The 14604-nt window shown below is 47.1% G+C and overlaps 1 protein-coding gene across 1 annotated transcript in view; it reads right to left on the bottom strand.

Moving 5' to 3' along the window:
* Rftn1 (raftlin, lipid raft linker 1) overlaps positions 1–14604 on the bottom strand; it is a 202357-nt gene that overhangs the window by 186979 nt on the left and 774 nt on the right. The gene's annotated exons all lie outside the window — the stretch shown is intronic.

Genomic DNA, 14604 nt, shown 5'->3' with positions numbered 1-14604 from the left:
TTTTATAATAGAGAACAGCTAGACTTTGCATAAAATGTTCCTAGTAAATATCTCTTATATTAATAAATGCTGCCAAATCATGTCACCAGTGAGTGCTTTTACATCTTCAAAATGTAAAAAAAAAAAATAAAAAATAAAATAAGTACAACCCAGAGCAAATGGAATTCTCCTGCTTGTACTGATAGTGAGGTAGTCTGGGGAAATGGTAAAATGGTAGTGTGTGTGTGGGAAGGCTCCATGGATACCCATCTTGGGATCTAGTGAATCCTCTGTAGATCAGTGCCATCAGAAATGTATATGTGTGGGCATCACACAGCACAAGAATGCCCATGTTCCCACCTCTCAGAACCATCTGATGACCTCGAAGCTGGTCTTGTACGTGGGAGTAGACTCACACATTGAGATTCAGAAACTAAGAAGTTCACGTGATAGCATGGTGCTGTCTCGGTCAGTGTTCTATTGCTGTAAAGACACCAGGACAACAGCAACTCTTCAAAATGAAGCATTTAATTGGAGGCTTGCTTACAGTTCAGAGGTTTAGTCCATTATGGTCATGCTGGGAAGTGTGGCGGCATACAGGCAGCCACTATGGTCATGCTGGGAAGTGTGGCGGCATACAGGCAGCCACTATGGTCATGCTGGGAAGTGTGGCGGCACACAGGCAGCCACTATGGTCATGCTGGGAAGTGTGGCGGCACACAGGCAGACACTATGGTCATACTGGGAAGTGTGGTGGCACACAGGCAGACACGGTGCAGAAATAGCTGAGAGCTCTACATCTGGACCCATAGGCAGCAGGACGAGCTAGCAGGCTTGTCTTGGACTTCTGAAACTTCAAAGTTGACCCCCAGTGACACACTCCCTCTAACAAGGCCACACCTCCTAATCCTTCCCGAGCAGCGCCACCTCCTGATGACTAAGCATTCAAACACAACGCATGAGCCTATGGAAGCCATTCTTACTCAAACCACCACAGTGAGTGAACCAAAAGAAGCAAGGGCGGGGGAGAGGGCTAACAATTATACACCCACAACCACCACCACCACCACCACCACCACCACCACCACATAGTAGAGTCCCTCCAAAGAAAAGCCACACTCTAGTGCCACAAACTAGAACCAGCCATCCTGGGGAGGAAAAAGGGGCTTCTGGGTATGTCCAGTCAGCAACCTGTTTATTTAACTGTGTAGCGTCCCCTGCTTAACTGTCACTAAAAGTTCAAAACATAAAATGTTTTTTTAATGCACACAATATGTATGCCCTACAACATTAAGCAAGGCATAGCACTGCCAACCCCGTGACACCAAGTCTTCTCGAGTGAAAAGCAAAAGCAATGTTAGAGCAGGTGCGGTCATCAGGCACCAGCTTCTCCGTGTGCACAGCAGAGAGCGGAAAAGGAAGGGCCATGCTCTACACCAGACACGGTGTGTGCTTGTGCACAGCCCAACTTACAGGCTAAGGAGAACACAGAAAGCAAACAAAGAAAAATGACCTGACAGCACAGCAGGAAGTGAAACAGGGCTTCACCTAGGTCATCATCGCATGCTCTCTACCAGGCTCTGAATTGGTTTATCAGAGCTGGTGTGTGTGTGTGTGTGTGTGTGTGTGTCTGCATGTGTGAGTATGTGTATGTGAGCATGTGTGTGTATGTGTCATATGTGCCTATGTATGCATGTGTGTGCCAGGTATGTGTGTCTGTGTCTATATGTGTATGTGTGTTTGTCTAGATGTCTGTGTGTATGTATATGTCTGTGTCCGTATGTGCATGTGTTCATGTGTGATATGTGTCTATGTGTGCATATGTGTACCAGATGTGTGTGTCTATGTCTATACGTGCATGTGTGTATCTATGTGTGTGTGTATGTGTGTGTATGTGTGTGTGTATATGTGTGCATGTGTATGTGTGTGTCTATGTGTGTGTGTCTGTGTGTATGTGTGTGTATGTGTGTGTGTCTGTGTGTATGAGTATGTGTGTGTGTATGTCTGTGTGTGTCTGTGTCTGTATGTGCATGTGTGTGTCTGTGTGTGTGTCTGTGTCTGTGTGTGTGTCTGTGTGTGTGTCTGTGTGTATGAGTATGTGTCATATGTGTCTGTGTGCATGTGTGTGCCAGGTGTGTGTGTCTGTGTCTGTATGTGCATGTATGTCTCCATGTGTGTGTGCATGTGTTTGCCTGTCCTTGTGTGTGTGTCTGAGTGTGCATGTGTGTGTGTGCCCGTGTCTGTATGTGTGTTTGTGTGTCTGAGCAAACGTGGGCATGCTAGTATAGACATGTCAGTGTCACTGCTCATGTGCATGCAGAGGCCAGAGGCTACCATCGGGCAACAGGTGCCCTGTATCACCCTCCACATTATTTTTTTGAGACAAGATTCCTCACTGAACGTGGAGCTCCATGATTGGTTAGAATGAAAGGCCAATGAGCAGCAGGGACCTTCCTGTTTCTACTTGTCCCTCAGCCGGGGCTGCAGACACACAAGTAAGTTTCCACGTGAGCTCTAGGGATGCAAACGCAGGTCTTCGGGCTTGCACAACAAACACTTTGCTGACTTAGCCACTTCCCCAACTCTAGAACTATCTAAATACTACAAATGTACCTTCATAGGACAGATAGTGAATGAAATTCCTGGTAGCCACTACCATTTTAGTATGACTTAGTTTCATCTATAATTTTTCTACTTAATTTAAGAAGACAGGACGAGCAGGTACCAAGAAGCATCAGAAAAACATCCAAATCACAACTTGGATTTTAAGGTTCCAATCTAATGTTGCTAACTCTCTGCCCACGGCCTAAAATCAGAAGTCACAGGTCAGGTCTCCAGGGTGGGTTGATTATAAAACATTAATGAGAGACTTGCCATGAAGTGAGTTTTCATCTGTCTAGGGCTGACACCCCTGGGGCAGGCTGTGGGTGAAGGGTGTGATACTGGCTGAAGCCTCACACAAGCAAGGAGGCCAGCTCTCACAATGCAACAGGTATTGTAGAGAGAGCCACCCCAGGGAGAGCAGCAGCCAGCCTCACCACCAGGGGGCACTGTCACACGGGGCACAGGAGTGGCACTGCTATCTATGCCCTGGCTGACTCTACTGCTGTGGCTTGTTGCCAAGAAGGACACAGCCTGTGGAACCCCTGCACTTGGGAGGCTGAGGCAGGAGGATTGCTATGAGTTCAGCCTAGAATACAAAGCAATTACTGGAGATCTAGTGCTACACAGATAAAAATCGATTGCTTCAGTGCTTTATGGCTCAGGGAATCCCCGAGCTTTGCCCTTCTAGATCCCTTCCTGAAGAAGTCACCACAGAGCCCCTTGCCCTGTATGTGAGCGAACCACCGCATTCACTCTAACAGACAGTCATTCAAAGGTCTACTTTCTTTTCCATGTCTCAGAAGGCATCCCTGTGACCATGTGTATAGATCTCCATAGCAGAGGGGCCAAGAAGACTTCCATGAGACCGTCTAAGGGGGGGAGGGGAACACAGAGACAGACAGAGAGACAGAGACACTGACTCTCTCCCCACTCCTATAGTGAAAGGGGTAAACAGCCTAAAGTGATCTGCTTCCCCGACAGGAGCTACACGTTTTCTACGGAGAAATGAGGCTCTGCACTCCTTACTGCAGGGGGATGTTGACATTCTAACAGTCAACTCTTCTGTGACCAAGGCTGCATCAGGGTTACTGTGGTAGCCAATGGATCAGCTTTGCCTAGGAGCTATGGGCTCTTGAGGGAAGGAACTCAGGTTCCAACTCTGTCTAATCTCCCACTGATTCAACACACCTTTCATGCCAGCTTTGGGCCGGTCATTAGCACACAGAACTAGAGAGAGCAGGCTCTGCTCTTTTTCAGACGTCACTCGTGAAAGGAGGGGACAGGCACACTGCAGAACACAGGATGCTAGAGAAATCAAAACGTGTCCCCACATCCAGATGACACAGAGCAGGGATAGGGTTGGACGACCCTTGTTATTTTCAGTGTCAGAATTGTTACTTTACAAGCATGTCTGATTGGTTTCGGATGTGCTTTCCAAGATGCCTGGGAGACGCTGGTACCCATTCAAATAGGATGGCCTTCAGCTGCTGCTTCTGCGAGCCAGTGAGGTTCACTCTTCCTGCTCATGCCCAGACTTAAACAATGGAACAATCAACTCAGTTACATTTCCAAAGACAAACTGGTTTGCTAAACAGCAGTTCTCACTCGCCAAACTGCCGCCGCCAATCCAAGACAACTTGTAAAGCTAACTTTAACAAATGCTAATTTCTGGTGACATGCAGACAGAGGTAGGGCCATTGTGGGCCTCTGCTGCTGAGACTCAGTGTTCATGGTATCTTTCAGTCACTCAAAGTATGACATACATGAATGAAGAAAAGAAATCTGTCCCTTCCCAAGTGATGTCATTAATTTACAGCTTCCTCCCTAGAAACTAGCAGCCACCCAGCTTTCCACTCTCCAGTCAGAGTCACACTGGAGACCACCATCTTAATTTTCTGTCCCACAGTCATTTCCTTAGCAACCACCCCAAAGTTCAATGTTATATGATGTCAAGTGTGCTGCCTCAATCCAGGAAGGGTATCTTTTACATATTGCTGGGTCCCCTTAAAAATTACAAACTATCCTTTGTCCTCCCACCCAGGGAATAACCTCACTGTTGCTTCTGCATAAAATCCAGGGTTCCAAAATATAGTATTGTTGCACATTACCAAAAATAAACATTCGTGCTACCATCTCTCTTTAAGCAACCATGCCCCTTCATGAGATAAATGAATCTGCTCGGTAAAATCTCCCCTCTTTGTACAGCTCCTCAGACAGTTGTCTCCGATTCCAGAAGTCATTCTGTGACCTGGAGCTTTCGTATGGCTGTAGAATGCATTCCAAAGGAAAACAGATAGCTTGCCTAGAAGGCTTGTCTTTCTCTACACCTACGGTGGCTCCATTGCCCTGAGAGCACCCAAGCTTAACTCCACAGGGAACGAACGCCTGTCTTCTACCATGCTCAATCATATCTGGTCTGGTGGACAAAGCTAGAAGATGTTTCAACTCTCCGACTCACTAGCCAAGCCCACTTGCCATTCCACGCACAGTCAAAACCTTCCAGGACAGCCTTCTCACCCTTTGACTTTCATTATTAGCTTTTGGAGACTGGAGCTCCAGGACCAGAGAGGCAACTCAGACAGGGATCATATCCAGCCTAGAGGCCTGGCTGCCTTCCCCTTCTCCAGCCCAGTCTCTCATTGTGGACCATGACCTCAGGCTATGTAAGGCCAAGCCATTGTTTGCTGGTATACACACCCAAAGACCTCCCACTCCAGATCCTTTGTCCACTGAGGCACCACTTGGAACTCCTCCTTCTTTCAACTGGAACCTTCAAATGTGTCCAGCATGCTCAGAAGGAAAATTGGGAGGACATGAGAATTGGAGGCGGAGGTAGATGAATTCATTTTAGAGGTAGATGACTCACTGGCTTACAAGTCCAAACATTCGAGGATAAGCTCAAAGACCCCACAGACTTACTGTTGTGGTCCTCCATTCCAACACAGGCCTCTCATCAATACATCCCCCAGCCCTCATTCTACTTTTTACTTTGGGATAGGGTCTCACTGAGCTATCTGGTGTTTCGTGGACTTTTCCTAGAACAACATGAACCTCTGTTGTTCTGGGGCACAGCAGTAACTCACCCACATCTGGCTTGGCGAAGCAATGTGTTTGCTGGGCCTACTTAAGGGAGCACAGGTGACCTCCAAACAGCCTCAACTCTAAAGAATCCCCCCAGCATTAATGATGACTCCCCAGGGCTATAGGGGTGCAGTCCCTGACCACTTAACCTCACACACTGTATTTTTTTTAGCACATCCAGAGACCACAAGCAGTCAAGGCAGAATTACATGTAGTTTTAAAAAATGGGGAAGGAGGGGCAGGAGGAGGTGGTTTGAATTTCCACTGAAGGTTTAATGAGGACATTTCCTAATAAAAAGACATCAGCAGGCCCAGTCTTGAGAGTGTCTTACAGACAATCGAGCTGCTCAGATTAAGATTGTGGGAGCTCTGATACTCAGAGGACAGCCTTCCACAATACCCAAGCTGACCCTGAACTCCTGTGCAGCCTAGGCTAGTCCTGAACATGTGATCATCCTGCCTTAGCCTTCTAAGTTGCTGAGATTACTGGCCTGGGCCCCCAGGCATACTGATACTGCTGTCTTACAGCCAAGGCTACCCCACGGCAGAATTCCTTCCTGTTTAGAGTCCCTAGTATTTTCTCTTAAATTCTTCAACTGAAGAATGAAGCCCACACACACACTATGAAGAGCAATCTGCTGTTCTCAGAAGTGTGCTGATTTCAGCATCAATCACATTGAAAAGCCCCTGTAGGAAGATCTAGACTTGTGTTGGAACAAGAACTAGGTACCACCATCTAGCCAAAAGGACACAAAATAAACCACCACCCTTACTATGAGGCCAGTGGGACTGCCTCTTCCCCCAACCGAGCATCACTGTAGACAAGATATGTGGCCTGTGACAAAATAAAACAAAAGGGGACAAATTTTGTCCTGAGTCAGCAGCCAGGGCCACCTTCTACAGGGTGGCTGTGACTGTTTGCAAATGACCCTCAGGAGAGGACCTGGTAATGACTATCAGAAGCATGGGGTGGCTGGGTCATTAGACCCTCCCCTGAGGTTCCAGCCATCCCTTCCTACACTTCTGTCCCAACTGTATGTAATTCTGCCCCAATTGTGTATGGTCTCGGAGGTAAGAGACTATACCTCCATGTCAGTTAACTGAAACATAAGTCTCCATCTCTGCAGCTATGGAGAAGTCGTCATCCATGTTAGGGTGATTATCTCCAGTGGCATGAATCTTTAAGGGTCACACATACCATTACAGGTAATCCTTTTTCCTTGTCCTGTAGGTAAGCAGATAGAATAATTAGTTCACAAAGCTAGCCTTGGGTGGAATGGTACTTTGGTCTGTCATCGGTGCCCTATCTGGAGTGAGTAGCTGCTTGCATATCCCCAGGAAACGTTCAGACAACACTTCTTCCATGGACCATACCTTAAAGAGCAGAGACATAGACATCAGATACATAAAGAAAACAGATGGGGTCCAATCCTCAAATATGTCAAGTAGAAAAAGAACACAGAGGACAGCAGTCACAGGGGAAGGGGTGGCACTGCCAGGAGGGCATCCCTCAGCAGTAACATTCAGTAACCACAAATGAGGTGGCAAAGAGGTCCCCAAGATAAGGGGTGGTGGTAAAATCATAAGCAAGTTGGGGTTTGGGACCGACATTGCCTGTGGGAGGCTGGGCACAGTATATGAAGTCAGACTTATACAGTGAGCATGGTCTAGGCTGAAGGTTCACCCGCCCCCAATGGGCTGAGGCTGGGAAATATAAGTCATTTGACTATGATGTCAGAAGAAGCAAAGCAAAAGCCAAGTTCTGGGTCTATTCTAAAGAGGACCTGTGCATGGCTAGTAGTCTAAGCAGAAGTCTGGAGCAGCCAGTCCCAAGAGGTCAGCCTGTGTGGCAGCCAGAAGTGAGTTAACCGTTACTGGGGAATGTCCAAAAAAACTCCAGCAGGCACACCAGTGTGGAGCTTTGGTGGTGTCCATGTCTCTATGACAGTGGCTTCCTCAAAGGCACTTGGCAAGCCTTCATCCATCCAAGGCCAACCCTAGCAGAGCAGTCGGTAGCAGGTCAGCCTCAGCAAGAAAACTGTAGAGGTACCAAAAGACAGAATGGAGCCATTGAAATATGGTCCTATGGCTCTCAAGTTCACCGTACTAGTACAACTGCAACAACTACTACTATTACTGTTGTTGTTGTTGTTGCTGCTGCTATTGTTGTTGCTATATTTTATTCACTGGAGGGTGGCATGTGCCACAGTATGCATGTGGAGGTCAAAGGATAATTGCAGGAATCAGTTCTCTCTTTCCACTATGTGGTTCCTGGGGATTCAACTCAGATTAACTGGTTTATTAACAGGCACCTCTAACCACTGAGCCATCTCTACAGCCCAAGTTCACTTTCTTAACAGTCTAGACTAGGGTTTGGGTACACAGGTACATGTGCCAGAGTGCCAATGTCAGATCCTGATGACCCTACTTCTGAGATGTGACTTCAAGGGAGCCCTGGAATCTGTGACTAGAGACAAATGGGACACCTACTTATACAGTGACAACTATATAAAAGAGAGTCGAGTCGTGATGACCGCAGGTTAAAATACCTCAGGCGTGCAGAATGAGACTATAAACATTACCCAGTGGGCACTGTGGACATGGCTCAGTGGTGGAGCGCGAGCCTCTCATGCACAAAGCCCCACTACCATCCCTAATACCATGAAGTAGATAAACAAGTGTTAACCATTCAGAACAATATTAGTATTGTTTCTTATCCATTATAAGGATTCATGTAACCTGGTGTGGGTTTTATTACACTGAAAATATACTTATAAAACGTCAGAAGATACAGAGAGAGAGAGAGAGAGAGAGAGAGAGAGAGAGAGAGAGAGAGAGAGCGAGCAAGCGCACCCTCGTTCTCTGGGTATCCTTGGCTGTTCTGGAACTCTGTAGAACAGGCTGTCCTCAAACTCATAGATCCTCTGCCTCCTGAGTCCTGGGGTTAAAGGTGTTTGCCACCACTGCCCAGCAACACAAACCCTTTCTAAATGGAGAAAGGATTTAAATGAATACTTCGTATTTCTGAAATGTGAAAATCCATGGAATTGACACATTCCATTATCCACTCTGAGATGAAGCAAATCTCTTTATAACCAGCGTCATGGATAACAGCTATCACAGCCTACCCTCAAATCCACACACTATGAAAGCTAGTCTACAAAGTGTAAAGGATTCTTCAGCACAAGGTGAAGCAGGCAGCAGGGTGCTTACACACACACATGCACACACAACAACGCAGCCGAAGCTGATCACCTCTTACAGAGGCCCCTGTGCTGACTCTGAGGAGATACAGGACAACAAAATCAGGCCTTTCCTGTGGAGAAGCCAGAGAAAGTTGTCGGCCCCTGACTGAAAAGTGTGGCAATCTTTGATCTGGGATTAGGAAGCAGACAGGCCGGTCAGCTTCACACATAGTGACAAGCAGTTTGTCTGAATCTGGCCGTGAACACTTTGGCTTTCCTTTGATCTCACGTGAGAGTCAAGAGACACTGAATAACAAGGACAACTAGTGTTCCTTGACCTTTTTGTCATCCCTGTTCTCCTGAGGTAGCTCAGACCCAAGGGAACCCCCAAACAAACCTTTAAGTCTCCCAGAAGATGTCTCTGCCTCATCCCTGGCAGGTGGCCATCCCTAAAGAATGTGACCTGATTTCCTAGCTCTTTGGTTCTGGCCCACCGAGAGCTATTTCCCTCTCTGAATTCAGCCCAGGTAGGGAGTAATTCACACAAATGCATATTTAAAAGCTGGACCAGATTCTTATTTGGAGAATAAGGAATTAACAGGACTCAAGCGGGGACTCTGAACCGCCTGCCGTACTGATCCGTCAAGAAAATATGTCTTGATAAAATATGCAATGATAATAATGAAAAGCGCCTTCGGGGGCCCAGGAGACGAGCGAAACTGGAATCTATGTCAGAATGGATGTGAATGGGAGAAGAGTTAGCGCACATAACAATCCCCTCCCCAAATCCTTGGACGGGTAAACATGAAAGAAATGTCTGTCAAATGCCTCTCTGTCAAGGAATGAGCCCAAGTCATTTTTACCATCTCTCTAACACCAGGTCTCATCTGAAGGGCAAGGAAGTCTGCACAGCACAGAGAAGCTGTCCTATAGGGCTCACAGAGCAACTGTCCCATAGAGCTCAGAATGACTGTCCCATAGAGCTCACAGTGACTGTCCCATAGAACTCAGAGTGGCTGTCCCATAGAGCTCACGGAGTCACTGTCCCATAGAGTTCAGAGCAACTGTCCTATAGAGCTTACAGTGACTGTCCCACAGAGCTCACAGAGTGGCAGATATAGCTCCAGTGGCCACACTTGGCTCTAGACACTTGAACCGTGGCTAGCTCTCCTGAAGAAGTGCAGTCTGCTTTTACTGGACTTTCACTCACTTAGATACTCATGTGACAGCCACATGTGGCTAGTGGCTACTGTACTCCACTCACTCAAGAAAATCACAACCTGAATTGACCCTTAATTTACTTCTTAAAAACAAAAGGTATTCAGTCAGATGTGGAGCCCCCCACACCTTTAACTCCATCCCTCAGGAGGCAGAGGCAGGCAGAGCTCCAAGTTCAAGTCCAGTGTGGTCTATTGAGCCAGTTCCAGGACAACCAGGCTACACAGAGAAACTCTGTCTCAAACAAAAACAAAAACCCAGCCACAAAAATGTGTGTGTGTTTGTCTCTGTCTGTGTGTCTGTGATATCCACATGTGCACATGTGCCAAGGTATACTCATGAAGGTCAAAAGACAATTTTCAGGAGTCAGTTCTCTCCTTCTATCCTGGGCTCTGGGGACTGAACTCAGGGCATCAGGCTTTCGAGACAAGCACCTTTACCTGCTGAGCCATCTTGCTGGCCCTTGATTTGGTTTTCGAGTCAGGGGCTCCTTTTTAGCTCAGGCTAGCCTTGAACTCTGCATCTTCCTGCCTACAGCTCCTAAACGCCAAGATTATAGGTATGTGTCTCCACGCCAAGCGTCAAAGTCAGTACTTCTCTACAAGTCCCGACTGTGCGAAACTCTAGGGCTGTAAGACAAAAGCACATGAAACACTGAAGGAAGTGACTCTGGTGTGTCATTTCCTGTCATTCGTTCTGACTGCACCAGTGACATTTCTATCACATTGTGTCTTCATGTACTGTGAACTATGCATTCGCTAAACCCGAGTACCACAGTCTCTTCCCTAAATGTTTCAGAAACGCTGGAAAGTAAACCCAGGGCCTGCTGGGCTTCACTTCCCTCCAGGCTGACAAGGGACAGTATCTGCTTGTCACCTGTCCTGAAGAGGACTTAGATGGCAGGCGTAAAGTGCAAAGCAGCACCTAGCAACTAGCCTAACACCTAGCACCTTGTTAATAACAATGGCAAAAATCTGTTATGGAATAGAATGGTTCTAGGATAATGAAGTCGTTCTAGGTCCAAATACTTCAGACCCATCCCCCACCCTAGGGGAACCACCTGCTGACAGTTGAGAATGTGACATCATAGGACCTCCATCTCTCATGGCCCACTGTCAAGACAGGCAGCTCAGTCCTCTCATGGATGTCCACTCTGTCCCTTCTTTGTGACCTGTGCCACACATTTATTTATGCATGGCAGGGCCCCAGACCTCTCCAATATCTCAAGACTGGACATGGGTCATCTGTCCCCTGAGAAACATCGTCAGTACTGTGAGGGCCCTGGAACCATTCTGCCCTATGTTTCACACTTCCTGTCTCCTGGATCACCCTTGATCAGGCTCTGCTCCAGTTCCCAGAGAGGGACTACAGTGGAAAGTGCCTCTGAGAGGTCATACATCTTTTCTCAACAATAAGATGGGTGTTGCTGGACTATATTTCTCACAAAAAGGGCAAGTCACATTCTCAGAGAAATTGTTCTATGCTTACCCACCCCAACTCTGCCCTGCCTCCCAAAGAAAATGCAGGCAGCTGTCCACAACGGTGAAATCCAAAGGGTATTTCCACCAGGCACAGGGGTATTCCACATCAGCACATCCCCCTAGGAATTTCTAGGCAGAAGTTCAGTGAGATTCTGTGGAGCTTGGGGGTTGGGTTTTTTGGTTGGTTGGTTGGTTGGTTGGTTTTGCGTTGTTTTTTTCTGTTTATAGAAAGCATTCAGCCAAGATCGTTCACGATCTCAGGTCTACTCCCCTATGGATATCCCTTCTATGTCAGATCTCTAAAGATACAGCATTCGTCTTATCATCTACAATTGTTTAACTCTAAATCTCCTTAAGAGCTGAGGAGGAGGCTCAGTGAGTAGCGGTTACTGGGCAAGTGTAGGGACCCGAGTTCAAATCTCCAAGACCCACCTAAGCTGGACAAAGCACATCTCTAATCTTGGAGCTTTTGGGGTAAGACAGGAGCTAGAGGCAGGGGGCTCTCAGAAGCTCAAAGACCAGCTGATCTATGCAGCTGTGAACAAGAGCCTTTTGTCTCAAACAAGGCAGAAGGTGAGACTCCCAAACTTACCCTCTAACCACCCGCAAACACACACATCTGTGGTATGCACACGTGTACACACACACACACACTTACACACACACTCGCACCAATAACAAATAAACACACAGTAACCTTCAGGGACTGCTTCTTATCATCCCCTCTACCTATGAAAACGTGTCCACAAGTGTCCCAGCTGGCCCCAGGAGAACACTATCCTCTAGCCCCAGGGGAACAGTCATGTAACTAATCATCCCGATTTAGAGACAGGAAAGCCGGATTGTGACGTGATCTCCAGCACGTCTGTACTCTTTCTAGGACTGTAGAATGGAATCACCACACTAGAAAAGGGCCTAGCAATCTCTTCTGTACACTACACACACCTCTTCTGTGACATGGGTACTTATCCAGGAGAATGGGAACCGTGTCTCCAGGAATCTGTGTACAAACGCACAAATGTTCATAGCAGTGTTTTTCACAAGAACCATCAGCTAACAACAACTAACAACAACAACAACCGGATCTAACCCATGTACCCAGGAACAAGGGGATATACAAACAAACTGTGGCATACACACGTCTCATGAACATAACTCATACATAAGAAACTTAACAAAAACGGAATTACTGAACCTTATACAGAACTGCAGACGTCCATGTCTATGATGTTTAAATAACAGACTACACAAACCTATGGTAAGACAGAGAGTGGTTGCCACTGGGAAGGTGGGGCCATGAAGAAACCCAGGTTAATGGTGTATCACCTGTCTTGATAAGGACTGGGTTGCACCGTGCATGCATATGTCAAAACAATGTGCAGACTGTTCCACTGTTACATATGTGTTACTGAACACACATTGAACATGTGAATTAAAACGTTTATAAACTAACCCCGTACTAAGGCTATAACTTAAATGCGTAAAGCAGCACACTGGATAGACGGATGGTGCCTAGGTGTGCACTAAAGTTAATCCAGAGAAGTGTTAGAAAAATCCAGGTATGATGGGTCTTTGTTTTTGTAGCCCAGGCTAGCCTCTAACTCAATTTTCTCCAGCCTTCTCCACCTTCTGGATTCTGAGATTACAGGAGTACGTCACTGTGCCCAGCTAAGTATTTGTATGGTCTCTGTTACAACATTACTCTATCTTTTTTTTTTTAATGGGGGCTGGGTGTGCTGGTATGTATAATGGAAGGAAGAGCAAAGCAAGTTTGAGGTTAACCTGGTCTGTGCAGTGGTAGATCTAGACCAGCCAGGGCTACACAGGGAAACCTTGTCTCAACAACAGCAGCAACAAAACCAGAAAGTGGTATAGAAAAATCAGACTACCCTTTTCTTAGCCTACCAAGTTAACATTTGGTAAGGCAGTCGGGGCCACCAAGCCACAGAACCGCACAGCTCCAGCTCCGATGTAAGTAAAGCCTGGAGAAACTCTGGGAGCTTGACAGGAACTCCCACCACTGAGCCTGATTCCCCACAGACAAAGCAATCACTGAAATCAAGCCAAAAATCCTGTTTCTGAGGGAGAGAAAAAAATTCCCTGACTTGTATCCCAGACTTACTCTATTTCAATTCCTGCACCAAATAGATTAGCTGGCCACACAATCCACTTTATTTTCCCCTTGTCCACAATGTCAGGGTAAAAAAGACAAAACGACCCAGTGTCCTACCCACAAACGGAGGCACAGGGAGGCTCCCAGCTCGAAGCCGGAATTGCTCAAACCTCATGAAATCTCTACAGAAGGCAGAAGGGTTTGCAAGCTCACTCTAGGGTTACACTGATTAACTGAGGTCAGAGCATAGCACCACACAGCTTGTGACTTAACCCCTGAGGGTGAGTGGCTGGTGACATCTGGTGTCACCTGAACTTCCTCAGAATCCAGCTGGTCAGAATGTACAAATTAGGAATCCTGGCCGCGACGGATACGTTGGGTTCAGTGGCCCTACCCATGGACTCGTAAGCCACTCACATTACACCCCGGGCTTCCTTCCTGGAAAAGGCTTATCCTGAGATGACACTCTGTAGTAGCAGTTGGGAGACACCTGTTCTGACGTTACCCACCCACTCCCTTCTGAAACAGCTGTATGAACAAGGGGGTCTGTTGCTGGGCAGCTAGGCAGCCACTCATATACAAAGATCTGTGCCAGACTCTTTAAAAAAAAAAAGTAGTTCTTGTTTGTCTGTAAGCCCCTAAACAAACTCACTGACACCACCCACCGCCCACAGGGGGCAGCTGAGAGCCAGCAGCCAACAGGCATCAGAGAGCACGCGCGGGGCTAACCCTGCCCTCTGTGTGATTCTGGCCTCCAAAGATAGCGGTGTAGGAGCGGAGTGGACCTGGAGCACTTGCCTGACAGTCAGGCTTCCTTAAATACACACTCCCTCCTCCTCGGCCAGACCCCATGCCCATCCTGGCGTGCCCCGCGCCTAGGAAAGTGTGTTAGGACACGAAAAGAGAAAAAGAAAAATTCCTTTTTCAGAAGAGAAAAGCCTGG

This window comes from Grammomys surdaster, unplaced genomic scaffold (assembly GCF_004785775.1).
Source record: "Grammomys surdaster isolate TR1022 unplaced genomic scaffold, NIH_TR_1.0 169, whole genome shotgun sequence".
NCBI lineage: Eukaryota > Metazoa > Chordata > Mammalia > Rodentia > Muridae > Grammomys > Grammomys surdaster.
Note: the sequence above shows the minus strand (reverse complement) of the source record. Positions and strands in the feature narration are given on the sequence as shown.